Genomic DNA, 18,109 nt, shown 5'->3' with positions numbered 1-18,109 from the left:
GCCAATTCATTTTTTTTTTTTACAGGGTTTTTTGCCGAGGCTGGAGTGCAGTGACACAATCTCGGCTCACTGTAACCTCCACCTCCCAGGTTCGAGTGATTCTCTTGCCTCAGCCTCCTGAGTATCTGGGATTACAGGCATATACCACCATGCCTGGCTAATTTTGTATTTTTAGGAGAGACGGGGTTTCTCCATGTTGGTCAGGCTCTTCTCGAACTCTCGACCCCAGGTGATCTACTCACCTTGGCCTCTCAAAGTGCTGAGATTGCAGGCATGAGCCACCACACCTGGCCCAGCCAATTCATTTTTAGCCAAATTGCCAAGAGCATACATTGTGAAAAGATAGTATCTTCACTAAATTGTGCTGGAAAAACTGGAGAAACATGCAGAAGAATGAAGTTGGAGCGTTATTTCTTGTCATATACAAAAATAAAATCAAACTGAATGAAAAACATAAATCTAAGACCAAAAACCATGAAACTACCAAAAGTAAGCCTTCAGGAAGCACTTTGGGATACTCGTCTGAGCAAAGATTTTTGGGCAAGACTTCAAAAGCACAGGCAACAAAAGCAAAAGAAGATAAATGGGATTATATCATGCTAAAAAGTTTCTGCAAAGCAAATTACATAATCAACAAAGTGAAGCGACAACCTACAGAATGGTAGAAGAAACATTGCAAACTACTCATCTGACAAGGGACTAATAACCAGGATATATGAGGACTGCAAATGACTCAAGAGCAAAAACAATTAAATAATTTGCCTAAACAATGGGCAAATAATTTGAATAGACATTTCTCAAAAGAAGAAATGCAAAGGATCAATAGGTATGTGAAAAATGCTTAGTATCACTAATCATCAGAAAAGTATAAATTAAACCACAATGAGATTTCATATCTCTTTGGTTCAAATGGCTTTTATCAAAAAGATAAAAAAGTAATGGACGCTGGCGAAGATGTAGACAGAGGGAAACACTCATCACTGTTAGCGAAAGTGTAAATTAGAACAACCGCTATGAAAAAAGGATTGAAGTTCCTTAAAAACAATAAAAATATATTTACCATATGATTCAGTTATTCCACTGCTGGGCATATATTTGAATGAAAGAAAATAAGTGTACTGAAGAGATATCTGCACTCCCATTTTTATTGCAGCACTTTTCCCTGTAGCCAAGGTATGAAGTCATCCTAAGTGTCCATCAATGGTTGAATGGATAAAGGAAACGTGCTACATGTACACAAAGTAATATTATTCAGCCACAATAAAGAATAAAATCCTGTCATTTGCAGCAATGTGAATGAATCTGGAGGTCATTATGTTAAGTGAAATAAGCCATGCACAGGGAAGCAAATACTGCATGTTCTCACTCATATGTAGGAGCTACAAAAAGGGGTATCAATGGAGATAGGGAATAGAAGAATAGCTACCAGTGACTGAGGAGGACGTGGGGGTTTGAGGAGGGAATCAAGAGAAGATGGTTAATGGGTATCAAGTGAAGTTAAATAGACGGAATAAGATCTTGAATTTGATAGTACAGTAATTTGACCATAGTTATCAATAATCTATTGTGTAGTTCAAAGTAGCTAACAGAGAAAAACTGGAATGTTCTCAACATAAAGAAAATGTAAACCTTCGAGGTGATGAATATACCAATTGTTCTGGTTTGATCATTGTATGCTTGTATCACATGTACCCCAATATGTACAACTGTTATGTTTCAATGAAAAGAATTAATTTAGTATACATGAGTAATAACAACAAAGCACTATGACCTTGCATCTTACTGATCTTTAGGGCAGGGGCAACAGTAGATCTCCGAATATTAGTGTCTTTTGCAAACAGGACAGGCTGGAAAGTTCCCTAGTCATCAAGACCTGTTTCCTTTTTGCTTAACAGTTCTTCTTTCAATTTCTCTCTTTCCTTTTACATTTTACTATAAACATCAGGAAAAAATCAAGCTGTACCTTTAACACCTTTTTGGAAATCTCCTCAGCTAGATATCCTAGTGAATTTTCTATTGCTTCTGCTTTTCATATAAATGCAGGACACAATTGCAATAAGATTTCTGCCTCTATGTGAGAAGAATTCTCTAGTTTACTGTAATAATTTTATCCCTTTCTTCTGAGCCTTTACTGGAAGCATTCTCCAAGTGCAGACTTCTACAAGCTGTGTGTTCAAGTCAACCTAGGATTTTCTACTTCTCAATGTTTTTGCAGCTTCCACCCCCTCCCAGTTCCAAAGTCATTTAAGCATTTTTAGATAACTAGTACCTCATTTATAATATCAAAATCTGTGTTAGTTTGTTAATGCTGCCTTCATAAGTTACTACAAACATAGCACCTGGAAAAATCTCCTAATTTATTATTTTACATTTCTGTATATCACAGATTCTGTACAGGTCTTACTGGGCTATGATCAATATGTTGGCAAGGATGCCTTCCTTTCTGTGGATTCTAGAGGAGAAATTTTTCTCGCTCATTTAGATGGTTCACACAACTAAATTCTTCCAGTTGTGAGACTAAGGTCTGACATTCTTGCTGGCTGTATGTTGAGAGTCATTCCCAACTTCTAGAAGTTGTCTATATGTTTTAACTCCTTTCCTCCATTTTTAAGTCCTTCTCATGCTTCAAATATCACTGAACTTCCTTTATGCATCCTCTTTTGACACATCTCTATTCTGCTCACAACCTAAGAAGTTTATCCACTTTTAAGGACTAATATAATTAGANGTCTTCCTTCTCTGCTTTTAATTGCCCAAGTGACTACATTGGGTTTAACTGGACAACCCAGAATGATCTCGCTATCTTGGAAACTAATTGCATCTTTAGCTTTAACTTCCATTGCCATTATCATATTCACTGGCATGATGTTAGAGATAACGAAATAGACATATTTGTAGTTGGGGGCATTATTCTTCCTTACACTCAAAATTGTTTTTAAATGAGGTTCAATTTATCCAAGATTATTTCTCACCCATTTATGAAATCATGAATATACCCTCAGCTGAACCCTGCTAAAATTATCTCAAAAGTAGCTCTGAAGTGATAGGCTACAACATTCTATCACCCTTCTTTTTACTTTTATATTTAGTCACATCCAGTCTCCCTTCACGGAGACAAAGAAGTTAGAGAAGAATATCTTTTCCCTTCCTTGGATTAACAGTTTTATCTGCCTCCATTCAGACTCAACTCAACCTACAGGTCTGAGATCTACCCTACTGCTACAACTCAGTCCTATGCACTGACCATTGACTATTGTCTTGATATTCTTCTTTCTTTAAGTGTGGGTAGATCAGAAGAAGGAAAGCTTCAAACTCTCATGGGATAGGAAAGTGCATGTTATATTCCTTACCTCCTACTCACCAATAGAGGCATAAACGTAGCCATCACACGGAGTCTGTTGTCTGATGATTCTGCACTAATTTTTATAGCCTATTTCTTCTATGTCTCAGGTTTTTTCATTTTTAGTTATATATTATCATTGTAATCATAATTATTAAATTATTATTTTATTAAGATAAAGCAAGATGAGTATGATACACTTCCACCTTATCTTCTTTCTTGTTTAATAACGTGTAAGACAAATCTGTAGTGATCAGAATATTCTAACCATTGGCTAAATCTGCAAAATTAATAGCAATAATGAGTCTTTCAGTTACTAGTAACTAGATAAATCAAATTTATTTTATTTTTGGGTGGCAGTGGTTTCTTGGGTTACTGGACATCTATGATATGATGAAGCGATCTCATTGTCTGGGGTAACACCTGAGGTTTGTTCTCTCATGACCACAGAGATTAAGGACGTGGACACCCAAAGGGTGAGGTTTAGAGCAGAAACATAATGGGTAAAAGAAAGCTAATGTCTTTCTGCTAATAGAGAGGGGTCCCAGAAAAAAAAAAGGTTGCCTTTTTACAGTTTGGATACAGAGGCTTTTATAAGAAACCGATAAGGGGCTGGATGTCTCATTTCCATAAGGCATGCATTTCTGAGAGTTCCATCCCATCCTAGTGCGCATTGGGGCTCTTAGCTTGAGTTACTCCGTGTTGCTTTGTTCCCCTTTCTGCACATGTGTCAGGGGACAGAATTATCCATTGCAAGCATGTCTGGGCAAGTCTCCTGTGTAATCTTTCTTATCCACATGGCCATGGGGATGTCTTAGGCAAGTCCCCTGGGCAAAGTCCCTTATCTGTGCCTGTAACATTATTTTTCAGGCTGCTCTTTTGTTTGAAAGAATTTAAATAAGACCTACTCTAAAACCGAGGACCCACCTTAACTGTCTGAGTGACCAGTTTCTTAATTTCTCCTCTCTCGCTGGTACAAACGTTGGCCTCCAGTATTCAAGAAGCAAGCGAAGGCATCTATCGGCAGGATTAGAGACACACATAGGAAATTGTAACTTAATTTAGAAGAAATATGTATGTGAAAACATGCAAACTAAGCAGTTCTGCCATATAGTATGTATAAAACAGAATAAATTGTATTCCTCTACCGTTTATTTTATAACTTTTTGTGATATAAATCTAAAACAATCTACTCATATTGTTGGTAAGCATCTTTTATGATAATAAATCCTTTTAGAATCCAAACTATAACAAAAAGAATAAATTTAATAAAGCATTAAATATTCAACATATATCTTAAGTAATTTAAGAAAGAAAAAGTACCTTGCACAGGGTTTGGTTGACATAATCTTCCTCCAAGAGGGCTATAACATCACTGAAAACAAAAAACAGAAGACACATGAAAGTGAGCTGGAGTAGAATGTACTTTAAAGATTGATAGTTATTTTAAAAACTTATTCTTACAACCACTAATTTAGCCTGCAGATACAGAAGGAACAAATGCATACCCCTCTGTGAATCATGAGTTTTCTTATATCAAATGATTATATTTCTAAATTAATTTCACTTATTTTTTTTCAAAGTTCATTCATTTATTGTATAACGTTTACTCAAGGGTTTGATGTGTTACAGTACTGTGGTAGGCATTAAAGTCTTTAAAGTAATGTTAGGTAAATATTTAAGAGCTAACACACTGTAGTCTTAGTTTCTACCTATTGTTATTTAGTCTTTATTATATGATGATCTTTCTACCTGTAATAGCATCTTCTTATTCCCCTGAGAACTTCTCATTATTTAGAAATTTAGAAAAACAAAAACATAGAGAAATCTTACATGTAAGGGTCAGCTTAAACAAGTATTATTAGAGATCACAGAGCATCCCACCAACCTAACATTTTTTATTCTAGAATACAGAAAAGTAGGCAGATTTCAATTATAATATAGATGAATCATTTTGAAAATGAATTATGCCATCTCCTAAAAGGATGATATCTTTTGTGTTCAATTTTCATAGATTTTTGAGAGAAGATGACAATGAATGATACTCAAAGGTGACACATCATTTACAATCGATTATATTTCTGGGTCTGCGGTGGGATGTTTTCTGCTATGTCATAGTTGTACATATTTATGAATTACACAATATTTTGATATGTGTTTATAATGTGTAATAAAGTCAAAGTAATTGGGATATCTATCACCTTGAACATTTATTCTTCATCTTGAAATGTTATAATTCTTCTATTCCAGCTATATTGAAATATATAGTATGTTATTAACTATAGTTGTCCTACTGTATCATCAAACACTAAAACTTATTCCTTCTATCTAATTGTATTTTTGTACCACTGAAGCGACTTCTCTTCATCTCCCCCATTCATCCTTCCCTTTCCAACATCTTCTTATTTTTTATTAAAAGTTCAGGTGTGCACATAAAAAAAGAAGTAAGCATTGTTAATGGCTCTATATTCAACTTGAAAATAGTTAAATGATACCAGTATATTAGTGATGTCATCAAATGAAACACCTGCAAATAGAAAGTCAGTGAAGTTCATCCTGTGGCACAGTAGCTTAATTTTTTTCTTCTATGTGATGAAATCAAAGTCAAATTCTTGAAAGTTCACTTTCTTGAAGGTGAAATGTCTGAAGTTATCATAAATAATTAATTTAAGTAAAAATTCAGCAATAAAGGTTATGTTAGTTATTAGAAGGGATAATAGGCAGTATAAGTCTATGCAGCAGAAATATGCTTGAAATTGGTTGTAACATAAAACTAATTCATAGCTGTGTCAACATAAGATGCAGTATTCTACTGTTCAAAATAAAATATTAAGTTCCAAAATTTAGAAACTGCTTATATACACGATTAACATATACACAATTAACACTTGTTTTTGTAATGAGATTGATGTTGAATGGTTAAAAATTAGTCAGCTTAATAGTATTTTCTATCTTTGTTACCTATCATCAATAAGAATTTAATGATATTTGAATTTTTAAAAGAAGTACTTTGTAAATCATCTTAAGTATCATGCAATGATGGTTGAACTTATTTGTATACACATAAACATATTCTTAAATTTTAGGTGACCTTTGTTCAAAATTATTGGAAAATCTTTAATGAGATCATTCAATAAATTCAGCACAAGGAGTTCATATCTTGAAGCTATGAATAAAATAAAATTATTGTAAATACAGCTTATACACTTTGTGGTATTGATTCTTACTAAAACAAGTAGGAAGTAAACAGACAACAATCAAAAACAAAAACTAAATGAAGGTGCAAATGTCCATGAGATAATTCTGAAATTGCTACTTTGGAACATCTTAACCAGTAGAATGAATCATTTTATTAACCATGTATTTTCATTTGGTTACATCTATACACTGTATTGCATTAGAAGGAGATCACAGAGTTTGCAGTACCTAAACCCGAATCCTTCTATTATATTTATGACTATTATGAGATAGTTATAAATATACACAATTTCTTTGACAATTTCATTTGCAGAAACATTTTTAAGAAAATTTCTGAATCCTGGCAAAAATCTGTGAAGGTATTGGGGCTTAAATTGTATATATTTAACTATAGAAATAGAATTGTAAATATCCTCTGTTTAGCAGAAGTTTCTCTAAGGCTACACTTCCACATCTACAGCTACAATATTTTCTTAAGAATGTTATGGAATACAAGAAGAGTTAATTAAAAGTATAAAAATTGTAAGTGTGCTAATTATAAAATACAACTTTAATATAACACAAAACGTTATGAAAATATTAAAATTATAAGTCTATACAAAAATAAAATTTTTAGAAACAAACTAGTGGTATAATATTAAAGAGGAACTCTATTATTGTTTAATGCATTAAGATTTTGCACTTACTATACTATACATATTATATATTTACCATATCCTGAAAAAGCCATGATCATCTCAGAATCTCATTTGTAGCAGGCAAGAGGGACTGACCTCTTCCATAACTTGAGCTTGTCAGTGCCCAGTCTGCTAGGTAACAGAACTAGTATTGGTTTAGCCTCTATACAAAGCTGAAGTTTTTGCAATTCCCAGTTTATCTTTTCAAACTTAAAGCACTCTATGTTACTTATAGTCATAGACTGAGGCATCATGATCTGTTTGAGTGATTTCTCTTTTTCTTTTCTTTTCTTTTGTTTTTGGGGGGGTGGGGTGCGGAGTCTCTCTCGCTCTGTCTCAGGCTGGAGTTCATTGGAGCAATCTCGGCTCACTGCAACCCCCGCCTCCTGGGTTTAAGTGATTCTCCTGCCTCAGCTGCCCAAGTAGCTGAGATACAAGCAGATGCCACCATGCCCAGCTAATTTTTGTGGTTTTAGTAGAGACAGGGTTTCACCGTGTTGGCCAGGATGGTCTTGATCTCTTGACCTAGTGATCTGCCCACCTTGGCCTCCCAAAGTGTTGGGATTACAGGCGTGAGCCACTGCACCCGGCCAAGTGACCTCTTATCATAGTCCTCAATCTGATTTTATATGAACCTTACAGTGTTCATAGCTGTTAATAAATGACCTCTAGAGATAAACATCTTAAGGAAATAAACATCCCCAAGTTATAGACATCTTTAAGTCCTAAGATAAAATCCTAGGTCAATGATATGGTTTGGCTGTGTCTCCACCCAAATCTCATCATGAATTGTAGCTCCCATAATTCCCACGTCATGGGAGGGACTGGGATGGAGGTAATTGAATAATGGGGGCGGCTCTTGCCCGTGCTGTTCTCATGATAGTAAGTTTCACGAGATCTGATAGTTTTATATAGGAGAGTTCCCCTGCTCATGCTGTCTTACCTGCTGCCATATAAGGTATGACTTTGCTCCTCATTCACCTTCAGCCATGATTGTGAGGCCTCCTCAGCCATGTGAAACTGTGCGTCAATTAAACCTCTTTCCTTTATAAATTACACAGTCTCGGGTATGTCTTTATTAGCAGCGTGAGAACAGACTAATACAGTCAGCTTCTGTTCAGTCGGGAGATTTATAAAGGAATCCGCAGCTCTGAATGAAAACCCTAATGGTCAAATAAAAAATTTCTGTGTTTTCTGGTATTTTCCAGATATTACTATTGTTGCACCCCCCTCCTCTACCCCTGCAGAATCCTCTTTTTACTCTGAATGTTCAAATTTCTGGAAATAAAAGATTTCCTGGACTTTGTGACTTGCTGGGAAGGATTTCCCCTGGAAGTTCCTGTCCCCATTTTCAGTATGTGTCTCTCTTCACTTGCTCAAGTGAGGAAAGACATGGGCTTTTTAAATTTAACTGTTATTTTAACTTCTTCATACCTACCCATTACTAAATTTGTCAGTGTTCTAAAAAACAATTAAAAATGAAGCTTCAGGAATCAATAATGAAATAATGCACTTCAATTAGTAAGTACAATTCTGTGTCAAATGCCTTATTGTTTTGTTGATAATAGTAAGTTTAAAGAATTATTTAAACAAGTTTAAAGAATGATAACTCTATCTGACCACAACTGTATATAATTTATTCAATTGCGGAGATTTATCTTGTGTCAGGGTTAAAAATTAAGATTGCCTTTCTAATAGCCTACTATTATTTTAACATATACATTTAGCTTGTTGCTAAAAAAAATAGGCTAAAGGATTTTTATTTATTTATTTATTATGTTGCTATTTGACAACTCTAATCGATGCTTCAAGGGAACACTCAATTCTTGCATAAAATTTTGTAGCATATTTTATGAGTTGACACATTGCTTTGAGTAATAAGCTCAATGTTGTATGAAGGACATTGTGTTTGTAAGTCCTTGGTGCAATGGAAAACCATAAAAATCAGTTTATTCCTTTTCTTTACAAGTGTTTCTGAAAGAAAATACTAATGTTACATTTGGATAATTTAAACAAAAGTGAAGTTTGTTTTAGAGAGCATCCATCTTCAAAGAAAACCTTATTCACAGATACAATATCTTTGTCAGTTTTATTGATCTTAACTAACAATAACAAAGATAATTCAAGGTTTTTTAGAGTAAGACAAACAAATTGGGCCTGATTTATTTTTTAAATAACTTTTTAAAAGATACTGCTTCTGTCATATCATCTGTTCCAATAAAATTTCTAGTTAACATTTATATCGGAAGTAAATTTCAACCTGCAAAATGTCTCTGAAATCTATTCAGAAATAAAATAATACTATCTGCATTTATTTGACAATTGATTTTTTGTTGCAATTATAGTGTGATTCCTTAGAACAATGCTATGCAAAACATGTTCAATTTCTTCAAGACACATAGAGCTGCACCATAGGAGGGCTAAAACAATTTATAAACTTGAAAAGTCAAAACACTGAATTAGAAAAAAATGAAGAAAAAGAAAAACCAAATTAAGGATACAAAGCAACAATCACACCATGAGCTTTAGAGTAGGGTATGCCATAACAGACAGCTTTTGGTTTTTGAAAGGCAGTGATAAAATAAAGGACATATAATTTCTAAATCCTAAATCAAGAAAAAACAAGGCATTTTCTATTTCTTACAGATTGTCTTTTCCTTTTATGTTTTGAGTCACATTTCAATACCTTATCAAACAGCAGTACAGTCTGAATTATATAGTTAGCAATACTTAATTGAAAATGAAGTTTTACCCATGTTAATAGAATAACATATAAATTCAATAAAGGAAATTATTGGGTCTGTTACCCACAAAGTATGGAAACACAGGATCATAATCATGTAATTTAAGGTCATAAAAGGCATCTGGTCTCAATCTTCAGCATATAAAGTTATTTAATTTGTTCGTTGAAGACTGGCATTCCTTGCTGTCTTGAAAATATCTCATTTTTTTATAATTAACGATAAATCATAAATCCTTCTTGCACAAAAAAATCAACGTTTAATTTGAAATCATTGTAAAAGCCATGTGTTCTTTCTAACTAAAAGTTAAGAATATTTTCAAAACAGATCACTTACAACATTTTATTATTAAATAAATAGTATTTTTCTCGGTTATATGTGGGAGCTAAACTCTAAGGATGCAGAATGATAGAATGATGTAATGGACTTTGGAGACTAGGGAGGAAGGGATTGAAGGATAAAGACTATATATTGGGTACAGTGTATACCGTTTTGGTGACACGTGCACCAAAATCTCAAAAATCAACACTAAGAAACTTATCCATGTAACTAAAACCACCTGTACCCAAAACTATTGAAATAAAAAGAAAAGTTAAAGACAAAGAATAAATATAAATTTTTGCAAGGTAATACTTTTAAGATTTTTAAGTGTAAAATTTTGATTTATTTGTCTTAAAAATGATCTAACATGCAAACCACAAATATCTACTCTTCTATAAAGTGTTTTTGTTTAACCTGGGGTTTTTTTGTAATGAAAAACTTTGCATTTTGATGTTGAATAAAAATAAATGCTTCTATTTCATTCAGTAAGCCATTATTAGTACACATGAGAAATATAATGTCTTATAGTTAATTAAGAGTAACAATCCTGCAAAATCTGCACAGGTACCCCAAAAGTTAAAGTATAATAAAATATTTTTATATGTTTTTAAGTCAATTAGTAACAGTTTCAGGACATTTAAATAAAAATAAAAATTAAATAAAAAGAATAATTAATAAGCTTTACATTTTAAGATCAACTGTAATGGCATTTAACTTGCCATTTTAATTTTCTACTTTTTAATCTTTCTATTTTGCAATAATTTTTAACTTAGAGAACACATGGAAGAATGGTGCCAGTAATTTTTTTTTTTCTTTCCAACTTTCATTTTAGGTTTGGGTGTACATATGCATGTTTGTTACATGGGTAAATCGCATGTCCCAGGGACTTGGTGTACAGATTATTTCATCACTTAGGTAATGAGCATAGCACTCCACAGGTAGTTTTTCAATTCTCACCCTCCTTCCACTCTTCACCTTCATGTAGGTCCCCGTGTTTATTGCTTCCTTCTTTGTGTCCATGTGTACTCAATATGTAGCTCCCACTTACAAGTCAGAACATGTGCTACTTGGTTTTCTGTTCCTGCATTAATTCATGTAGGATAATGGCCTCCAGCTGCATTCACGATACCGCAAATAACATAAGTTTATTCTTTTCTATGGCTGCATAGTATTCCATGGTGAATATGTATGACATTTTCTTATTTTCCCCCATTTAAAATTCCCTGATTTGTTTTTTTTAAACTTTTGTTTTAAGTTCAAGAGTACATGTACAGTTTTTTTCACATAGGTAAACTTGTGTCGTGGGAGTTCATTGTACAGATTATTTCATCACCCAAGTATTAAGCCTAGTACCCATTAGTTATTTTTTCTGACCTTCTCACTCCTTCCACCCTCCAGCCTCCAATAGACATCAACGTGTGTTTTTTCCCTTTATGTGTCCATGTGACCTCATCATTTAGCTCCCACTTACAAGTGAGAATATGCCTGTGGTATTTGGTTTTCTCTTCCTGTGTTAGTTTGCTAAGGATAGTGGCCTCCAGCTCCATTCATGTTCTTACAAAGGACATGATCTCCTTCTTTATTTTCTTTATCCAATCTACCATTGATGGACATTTAGATTGATTCCACGTCTTTGCTATTGTGAATAGTGCTGCAGTGAACCTACATGTGGATGTGTCTTTATCGTAGAATGACTTATTTTCCTTTGGGTATATACTCAGTAATAGGATTGCTGGGTTGAATGGCAGTTCTGTTTTAAGTTCTTTAAGAAATCTCCAAACTGCTTTCCTCAGGGGCTGAACTAATTTATATTCCCCCCAGCAATGTATAAGTGTTCCTTTTTTTCCTGTAACCTTCCCAGCATCTGTTATTTAAAAAATTTTTAGTAATAGCCATTCTGATTGCAGCTTACCATTTTAAATATAAACTCATAAAGGTCAATTAAAAATACATTACTACTTTAACAATATCTGAAACACCTAAAATTCCCAGCAACTGCTACTGAGGGACAATGGCCATTCAATGGTCATAGCATTGTGCAAGCATGCTTTTCAGGGACATCTGAATATACACTCCAGTAGTTTTCCCACATAAGGATATTTTCTTGTTGATACTGAATTTTACTCAAGAACCAGAGCCCAGCATTTGTTATTATCAGCATACATTCTGTATTATTTATGTGAGCCTTTCCTGAATGGATATCTAAATGCTAAATATAAAAAAGTTGATATAAAATCCATAATTGATCTTTGTAGATCTGGTAAGACACGATTTTGCACATCTGCCTTACTAAAAACCAGATTTCTTTTCTTAGGGCCCCTGGTAACCAAAAGAGGCTACGCTAAATATCCTGTGTCTGTGGCCATCTTCTTTCCCGTTTTATGTTAACTTTATAGAATAAATATATATCTGTAATTTTTATGCGAATTCGCAGCATTCTTCTCCAAGTGTTCAGTGGATTATACTATAGGGTGACAGCATCCTCCCAAAGCAGCTTCTTCATGGTTTGAGTTGAAGCTCAGACTTAAGGCGTGTATTGGCAATGTGATAAGTTATAGGTATAGTTTACTGGTGCCTCAGGCTCTCCATTGTTCCCTTATCTCTGCAGCTATAGGTCCTTCACCTATTTATCTACACAATTAATTATACAGAGTAGCTTTCTGATTAAGATGGTAATATCAGTTCACAATCCAAAACAATGAAAATTGGGAAGTAAAACTACTTTGAAAGAAAACCAATAAACTGTAAAAGGAGGGCAGATGGAAAAAAAGTTTTTAAATAAGCAAAAAATGTACTAAAAGAAATAATACAGTATATTAGCAATATGAGAGAATAGAAAATTATAATTAAAAGGCAAATATTAATATGAAATGATATAATAAGTAATACCAGAGCCTAAAGAGTAGAATATATAAAGCAAAATAAATATTTTTCAGTTTAAAAACCAGGTTGAGAAATAACCACAGAAGTAAAAAAAAAAATACATTTTTGTGAAAGAAGAGTTTAAAACAAATGAAAGATAGAAGTAGAAATTCCAAAATTTAGATAACAGAAATCCTGGAGAAATAAAAACAAAGAACAAAGAGGCAGAAATAATTGAAGAAATATGGGAGATATAGTTTATAAAATATAATTCAGAAATAAATGTATAGACATTAAAAAATGAACAATGTCTGACTGAAAAAATATATCAAGTGTTATTAAATAATATTTATGGGAGGCAGTTGATTTGGACTAGGCTTTTTCACTAAGGCTAAAAGGCCAAACCAATATAAAGTTTAACTTCAGTAGCTGAGCTCTAGTTAATTGCAGGAGGCTTTGTACCCAATTAAGGTGTAACTAATTAAGTTGTATTTACTCCACACTTCTGTTTCCTGTAAATGCTGTCAGATCGTGTTATTGATTGGGGTTCTCTGAACTTGCTTTGATTCAGAGAACTGCCCATTTGAGAATTGTTCATGTTTTGTTTGCTTTGCTTTGTTCTGTTTTGTTTTGTTTTCCTTTGCTCAAATTCGGTTAAAATTTAAACTCATCTAAGGTATTTTTTTCTGTTTACTAGTCCCAAAGAGTATTAAGAAAAATAAAAATTATTAAAACTTAGTAATATTTACAAATACACAAGACAATGGAAAATGTGTAAAGATCATTCAATTAGAAAGAATATAACTACTACAGATCATTAGACTTATTAACTAAAGCACTTCCCAGAAGAAATGGAGACATATTTTTAATTATTTGGAGGATAGAAAAATTGAGACATATTTATTTTTAATGTTTTGAAGGAGGAGAAATTTGAAACTGAAATTTAATTTTCAATGAAATCATTATTAAAATGTGAGGTTATAATTAAAATATTTTTAGGAATCAAAGACCACAGAAGATTTACCACATAGAATATAAAAGTCATAAGCAAAACCTTTTGAGTGAATTATTCAAATACAAAGAGGAAAATACCTCCAGGTAATAATGGAAGACTTATGGACTTATATCAGTAAATTTAAGTAAATATATTGGTAAAATTGGCTATTTAAAAATGCATACATACATACATAGTCACAAGCATAACAGAAATAGGTGGCTGTTCCTGGAGCAATTGATGCTTCCAAAAGATACAATTGATGGCAGTGATGGGCCATCCAGAGCGGCTACTGCCATCATGCTGGCTGCAGCAGGGAGGTGCGAGAGATGATGGCAGAAGTGATTTCAGAAGCAACAATGGTGGGGGGGGTTCTCTATGCTCCACATCCCTGAGGCAGCTGACTGTGCCACCCCCACCCTCACAAGGCTGGACACAACCCGTTCACAGGTCTGGAGCTCCCACCATTGCCTCAACCTCACTCCCCACCACATCCTGGGGGCCTGCAAGCACCTGGCCAAAGGCACAGCCAGGAATCATGGGGCTTGCCCTGGAAGCATCAGGTTCATTTGTATGGGGTTGGCTGGGGCCACCAAGCCACTTGCACCTCACCTGCTGCCCTGGGAGCTGCAGCAATGGAGCAGGTCCAAGTCACCCACTAGCAGGGGAGCAGTGCAGTTGGTCATGAAGGGGCAGGCAGAGAGGGGCTCTGAGGTGCAGGTGCGCCTGGGAGGGTGCCATGCTCTGCAGAGCCAGTGGAAGCTGGGAGCAGGCAGGATCCCTGCCCTCCTGGGCATGACTGCAGCTGCCCAAGTTGCAGCTGTGGACCCTGGCATCTCTGTACCCTTGGGGGCCCAGAAAGGCCCCTTCTTGCCCCTGTGGACTTGCAGATGTCTGCTCCAGCTGCCTGGCCTCTCCCTAATGTCAGTGGCCACTTTGATCAGAGAGAAAAGTTGAGGCCACACCTGGATGCTGTTGCAACCCAGCCAGATGTACACATGCTCTGGGCAGCGCTGATATGCCAGACACCTCCCATCTTGGCCCCCTCCAAACTTTGGGTACCAATGAGCATGGGAGGGAGCCCAAGGAGGGGTTGAGGGTAGCTCAGCACTGGCCTGCAGGTGCCCCTTGGCACAAACAGCCTGGGTGCCATAAATGGCAGCACCCTGGGCATAATGGGGTGGGTCTCCAGTGAAGCCCCACCTTCAAGCTAGGGAGAGCCTGAAGACTGTGGGCTGTGCTACCTGTCCCATGGACCAGAGTGGGAACTTACGGTGCCTTTTCTGGGCCTACCTGTGGCTGCTCATGGACCAATTACTGCACTCTTCCTCCCCTCTGAGGCCCATAAAAGTCCCAGACTCAGCCAGACTTGAGGACATGATGGGCAACCAGCTGCAGAAAGGAGCTGTCCACCCCAGGGTCTTCTCTCTGCTGAGAGCTGAGGAAATGAAGGAACAACCAGCTACAGAGAGGGACTGCCCTCCCTGCAGAGAGCTGGACACTCATTGGGATGGTCGGTCCAGCAGAAAGGAGCTATCCTCTCTGCTGAGAGCTGAGATGATGGACAACCAGCTTCAGAGAGGAACTACACTCTCTGCTGAGAGTTCAACACTCGTTTGAATGATCTGCCTAGCAGAGAGGAGCTACCCGCTCTGCTGAGAGCTGAACACTCATTGGGATACCCTGGAGCTGCCCACTGAGGGTCTCCTCTGAATTGTTCTATTGCTCAATAAAGCTCTTCTTCTTCTTGTTCACCCTCCACTTGTCCGTGTACCTCATTCTGCCTGGATGCAGGACAAGAACAAGGGATCTGCCGAATGGCAGGGCTAAAAGAGCTATAACACAAACAGGTCTAAAACATGCCCCTTGACTGCCAGGTTGTGGGTGACAAGAAAACGAGAAGAGACAAGGAGAGAAAATCTATGTTCCTTCAGGGAGCCCAGACCCATGAGCTCCCCAAGCCAGGGCTGTGTGACCCTCTTTAGGGCTTTGCAGTTCCTAGTGTCTCCATGCTTCTGAGTGCTACACAGTGATCCTCAGTATGAGCTGTGGAAGCTGGTTATAGTATGTGTGGTCAGCCACAGCCTCGCAGGGAGATGGCACCTGTGCCCATGCCTGGAGCTGCCTGCCCTGCTGCAGCTGGTGTGCCTGGCTGTGTGCAGTGGCTGGACCCTGCACTCACTCACATGCCCTTTGCTGCTCTGCACCTGGCTTGCCCTTGACAGGCATGGGATCCAGGCCAGTAGTGGGAGCTAAGTGCAGCTTGCCAGGCCAAGTGTTTGGAATGAGCCCAACAGGCCAGAGTAAAACTTGGGCAAAGGCTCCACTGGCCACAGAGGCAACACCCTAAGGATCCTGTAACACATGAAAGATAAAGGATAATTAATGTAGTGAGAAATACTGATCAAGGAAAGTCTACTTTTTTTCTTTATGAAAAGATATTCCCTTTCCCATGCTTAGTTTTATCCAAGAACAGGGAGAGTACAAGGTTAATAAAAATGTCCTTAAACCAAAGTGTTTCAACGGTTGGTATGCATTATTTCTGTTTGGTGATTCAATATCTGAGTCAAAAAGGAAAATCTGATAGTAATAGTTGATCTTACCTTGCACAATACATGTCACCAGCATCTGTGTCCATCTTGTTAGGGACTCTGGGGACCAAGTTAAGTTATGCAGAAAATTGATGCATCTAATTCTCCTCTAAGCTGCCACTTCACATCTGATAAGAATTTGTATTTAAGAAAATTATTTTGGAAAGTTAACATAACCTTTTACTCTGTGCAAGTGTATGATTTTGTTATCAATTCATAATGTACCTGATACTGTGGCCGTAAAATTTTACATATTACTCACTGAAGTGATTACTCACAACTTTGTGCATATTAAGTTAAATTTTATTTTTATGTAACCATTTGCAGTGAGTTCAAGCAAACATTTATAATTACTTGTCTTTTGTAGAGATCCAAGTGTCACTCTTTGCCAGCTGTTAACTTCAGGCCAGACTAATATAATTAGTTTTGTTAATTACTTCTGGTTCTTCAGGAATAATTGAGATTATTGCCTCCTTGCTTCACCCCAGAATTAAATTGATGTATTCTTCTCATGTGAGAACTTGTGATCTTTAAGTCCATCTACTCACAATATGTTTCAGAACTAATTAAATGTATATTTTTTCAGCCTTCCTTATCTATAGAGAAACAATAATCAAAACGCTCCAAAGCACAATTAAATCAAAGATATTCAAGTATGTTACTCACACTGAGATCATTAGTTTAAAATATTTCTGTTTTTGTGTGTCTGTGGAGAAAGTTTCTGTCTAAGACACATGTGCACATTGATTTGTGAATTGCACGGATAGTGATACATAGCCCTAAGATCCTTAAGCTTTGTCAGGGTTTCTCAGTGTCAGTGCACATGCGGTTATGTAAATAACTACAGTTTCAGTTTATATTTCAAATACTCTTTCCAATCAGTAAGTGTATAATCACCATTTAACCATAGCTTTATTATGATTTTTCCCTCATTATTCTTGGAATTTTATACAGAAGTATTTAATAACATTGGCTTTGATATCACACATAACTGAGTTTTCTTGTCTCTCCCACTTATTAGATCTTCTGTGGACTAGTTGCTTAATATCGAATCCCCTGATTTTTCATTTGCATAATTGGGATAGTGTCTAATATCTTTTCTAACTGATCAGGATAATCAGTATAACTTGGTAATCTAAACATCAAAAGCACTCAAGAAAATATAATAATTCAAAAGCAATTATGATTATCTTTTATAGAAAATAAAACACTATAAAAATTGAAAGATTGCTGAGCGTGGAGGCTCACTCCTGTAATTCCAGCACTTTGGTAGGCCGAAGTGGGCGGACCACTTGAGGTAAGGAGTTCAAGACCAGCCTGGTCAACATGGTGAGACCCCGTCTATACGTCTATACTGAAAATACAAAAATTAGTTGGGTGTGGTG

Source organism: Cebus imitator, unplaced genomic scaffold (assembly GCF_001604975.1).
Source record: "Cebus imitator isolate Cc_AM_T3 unplaced genomic scaffold, Cebus_imitator-1.0 Scaffold208, whole genome shotgun sequence".
Classification (NCBI taxonomy): domain Eukaryota; kingdom Metazoa; phylum Chordata; class Mammalia; order Primates; family Cebidae; genus Cebus; species Cebus imitator.
This window is presented reverse-complemented; position numbering follows the sequence as displayed.